The following is a 4,148-nucleotide window of genomic DNA, read 5'->3' on the forward strand; positions in this document are numbered from 1 at the left end:
TTTTTTTTTTTTTTTTTTTTTTACTTTCTTTTCTTTTTTTTTTTTTTTGACATCTCTGCTTGGTTGGGGTGCGGATGTGTTCTGCGATGGCAGCTGGCGCGTGGCGGGCCATCGAATTATTTTGAGAAGACATGAGAAACAAAAAAAAAAAGTAAAAGGATGCATTGACAGAGGAATAAAGAGAAGAGAAGATAGAAAGAAAGAGAAGGGGAGAGAGAGAGAGATCATGTGTGCGTGTGTACAAGTGTTTGTAGTGGCATGATACCAAATGGAGGGAAGGGAGGGGAATCACACGACGGAAGAATAAATGTTTTGTTTCGTTCCCCTGCCACTCACATGGACGCATGCACATGTATGAAGTCACGGATTCAGTGGAAGAATTTATTTTTCATCTGTGGGCTTTGCATTTTGTTTTGTTTTTTTTGGGCGCGAAAAAAAAGGAAGGAGGAAGAGGGGGATGACAACCAACAGCAGCAGCAGCAGTTGTGATGATGACGATGGAGGGTGGAGTGTGTCCCTGCGGGGGCGGGGGTGGGGGGGGAAGAGGAGAGGCGGAAAACAAAAAAGAAGAGAAGTGAGGCGGTGACATGTCGAAACATTTTTGTTTTTATTTCATTATTTTATGTTTTTTTATGTTTTTTTGTTTTTTGTTTTATTATTCTTCACACGCACGCAAAAACAACAACAAAAACAAAAGCAGCAGCAACCACAAACAAACAAACAAAAAAAAAAAAAAAAAGAATAAAACAGACAAAAATAATAAAACAAAAAAATGTTTAATTTTTTAATTTTTTAAATTAACAAACAAAAGTTGAGTGGGTTTGTATGAACAAACACGCAGACAAAAAAACAATAATAATAATAATAATATATATATATGTATATACGTACATATACACATGTAAGTATGTATGTATGTATGTATGTATGTACACGTATGTATGTATGTATGTATGTATGTACACGTATGTATGTATGTATGTATGTACACGTATGTATGTATGTATGTACATGTATGTATGTATGTATGTACATGTATGTATTTATGATAATAACAACGATAATGATAATAATAATAATAATAATATCAAATAAAATCAGGTGGTTTTTTTTTTTTTTTGCCAAACAACAAAAGAAGATTTTGTCAACACGTTGGAAATGTGATAAATACATATGTTTATATTTATATTTGTATTTATGTATGTATGTGCATGTATCTTTGTGCTTATTAATATATTTTATGTATTTGCGGCAGGGGAAAGAAAAAAAATAATAATAATAAAAATAAAAGGAGAGGGGAATGGGGAAAAAAGATCACGAAGGAAATGAAACATTTTTGTTATTTTTATTATTATTATTATTTACACATGTATGTGTGTATTTTTTGTTTGTTTATTTGTTTTTTTTTTTTGTGTGTGTGTGTTTCTTTCCTTCTTTCTTTCCTTTTTTTTTTTTTTTTTGTTTTTGTGTTTATAGTTGGGGCGGGGCTTTTCAGTGTATGTTTATATATTAAAGCTTTATATTTAACTGGCAGCATTTTCAAAAGGAAAGCGAAAAGGCAAGCCAAAGAAGACATTACCAAAACTTTATGAAATATTTTTTTCTTTTTTTTTTTTTTTTGTTTTTCGTTTTTCTTCCACGCTTTTTTGTGGTGGTGGTTTTATCTTACATGTTTTCTTTTGTTGTTGTTGTTGGTGTTGTTGTGTGTGTGTGTGTGTCTCCGTCTGTGTTTATTCCCTATTTTGATTTTTCTGCGTGTGTGTTTGTACGTTTTTGTTTGTTTTGATTTGATTCTGCTTTTATATTCCCTATTTGATGTGCCACATCCCGTTCTTGGGTCTCCCTGCCGTTAGCGGCGGGTAAAATATAAAATATAAAAAAAAATGAAAAAAAAGAAAAAAAAAAACGATGGGGGCGGACCGGGTTGAAGGCATTGCAGTGGGATGGGAGGTTCAGCCTCACATACCCACACTTTTATAGATGTACATGTCTGTATTTCTACGGTTTCTTTTTTTCTTTTTCTTTTTTTTTTGTAATTAATCCTACATATAAATATTGTGTGTGTGTGTGTTTCCTGTTATTATTATTGTTATTATTATTAGATGCGGGAGGAAAAAGAATTGGATTTTTTGGTTGAATGCTTCAAGGGATACGAGTTGGTGCGGGAAGGACTATTCGCCTCACCCACCCCAAACCCCCCCCTCACCGAAGGGAGGCGGGGTGGTGGAGGATAAACCGGCCAAAAAAAGGGATTCGAAGCATAAGAAATGAGGGGGCGGCGACAATCCACTTTACGAATGCTAATAATAATTAATATTGTCATATATTTCTATCATGACAACTGCGTGTGATTTTCCTGTTGTCGTTGTTGTTGTTGTTTTCATTGTCTTTTTGGCTTGTTTAGCGCCTGTAGCCTGAGAAGAATGGGGAGGGAGAGGAAGAGGGGTAGACCTCCTCAATCACACATCAGAAAGAAAAGAAGGGTGGCATTACCACACCTTTTTTTCCTTTTCTTTTTCTTTTTCTCTCTCTCTCCCTTTATATATATATATATGTGTATGTATTTGTGTGTATGTATGTGTGTGTGTCCTGCATCATTTTGTCCTACTCCACCTGATAACATGCTGGTACGCACATGACATTACGGCATGGGTGAGCATATGTGTTCCTGTATGCATGTCAAAGTTGTTTTCTTAAAAGATTCTTTAAAGAAGACGAATTTTATGATTTAATTTCTTTTTTGTTTTTTCTTTTTTCCTTTTTCTTAACAAAAGAAAGAGAGGATGGTTAATGCGCAGCGCGTTGGTTGCGACGTTGATTCATGCCTGCTCCTTTGTCTTTATTTTCATTTCTCTGCTGTTTTGTTTTGTTTTTTGTTTTTTTGCGGGGGTGTGTGATGGGGGGACGTTGAGTGGTGGGAGCAGCACACACCGCAGTCGGCGGTAAATGCCTGTTTGGGGGGAGGGGCGCAGGGTGGTGGTGTTTGATATGTGAATTTATTGAAAAAAAAAAAAAAGGACGAAAGGAGCGGCGGCGGTGGTGGTGGTGGTGGAAGTTTGACCGTTTTTGTCGTGTTTCTTCCCCTTCCATTGCTGTTCTGCCCTGTCGATGACTCACTCACAGCTGAAGTGGGTCTTCTTCTTTTTCTTGACTTGCACGCACATGCAGCCGCTTCCTCTTTTTTCTTTGGATATCAATGATTGCTGTTTTCTCTGTTATTATTATTATTATTTTTTTTTTTTTCTTTTTCATTATTATTATTTCTTCTTCCTGTTGTTGTTTGGTTGGTTGGTTTGTTGTGGCGAAGAGTCGAGCGGCGGCGGCAGCTCCCAACCCAAAAAAAAAAAAAAAAAAAAAGTGGTCAAAAGGAGGGAGTGGAGGAAACGGCGATGTCGCAAAGGCGTGGGCCGCGTGTCTCTTCTTGCGGGTGCCACCGTCCATGTGGCGCTTCGTGACTGCGAATTTACGGTTGGCCCTGTGGATGGGCGTCGTGGTGGTGGTGTTTTAACGTTAAACAATTAATAATAATAATAATTGCGTCCAAAGGCGAAATAAACGGGAAATAAGAAGACGGATAGAAGAAGCGCGTGGAACCAATCAACCGAAATAAACGGATTTATGTTTGTTTCTTATTGTTGTTGTTGTTGTTGTTGTTGTTGTTTTGTTATTTATTATTGCCTGCCTGCCTGCTTGTTGTTGTAAATCATTCTGTGCTGTTGTGCCTTTATCCCTCTGTTTTGCACCCAAATGATGTTTGCTGGGCAGGGAAACAGCCGTACACACATGAATGTACGTTTCTTTTGTTTTTGCGGTGGGTGCGTTTGAGCGGGGCAGAAAAAAAAAAAAAAAAGATGGAAAAGGAGGAGAAGGGGAGAAGGGGAGAATTTATCAGCGGAGGAAAAAAAAAAACTTTTTTACTACATTTATTTGCCTGCAGTGCAGCAAGGCAATATCTCAATGGATGCATGGATGTGCGCGTAAGAAACGGTCGGGAAGGGGGGTGAAAATATTTGAAAAGTAAAAGAAATAAAGCATTATTTCAAGAAGCCACTATCGTTTATGTTTTGAATTTTTTTGACAATGCGGGGGGGGTTAGGGAGGGTACATGTCTCCCTGTCTCTTGTGTGCATATGTATATGTATATACGA

At 37.2% G+C, this 4,148-nt stretch overlaps 22 annotated features.

Moving 5' to 3' along the window:
- Window positions 1-48: a microsatellite.
- Window positions 1-4,148: a sequence feature (haploid, Esmeraldo-like haplotype).
- Window positions 180-224: a sequence feature (GA-rich).
- Window positions 598-663: a sequence feature (T-rich).
- Window positions 674-771: a sequence feature (A-rich).
- Window positions 776-801: a sequence feature (AT_rich).
- Window positions 849-868: a microsatellite.
- Window positions 869-1,048: a microsatellite.
- Window positions 1,169-1,246: a microsatellite.
- Window positions 1,263-1,290: a sequence feature (AT_rich).
- Window positions 1,333-1,362: a microsatellite.
- Window positions 1,381-1,466: a sequence feature (T-rich).
- Window positions 1,597-1,636: a microsatellite.
- Window positions 1,680-1,704: a microsatellite.
- Window positions 1,876-1,906: a microsatellite.
- Window positions 2,005-2,032: a microsatellite.
- Window positions 2,078-2,101: a microsatellite.
- Window positions 2,499-2,540: a repeat region.
- Window positions 2,542-2,588: a microsatellite.
- Window positions 3,216-3,262: a microsatellite.
- Window positions 3,337-3,357: a microsatellite.
- Window positions 3,630-3,669: a microsatellite.

The sequence above is a fragment of the Trypanosoma cruzi genome, genomic scaffold, assembly GCF_000209065.1.
Source record: "Trypanosoma cruzi strain CL Brener 1047053517161 genomic scaffold, whole genome shotgun sequence".
In the NCBI taxonomy this organism is placed as follows: Eukaryota; Euglenozoa; class Kinetoplastea; order Trypanosomatida; family Trypanosomatidae; genus Trypanosoma; species Trypanosoma cruzi.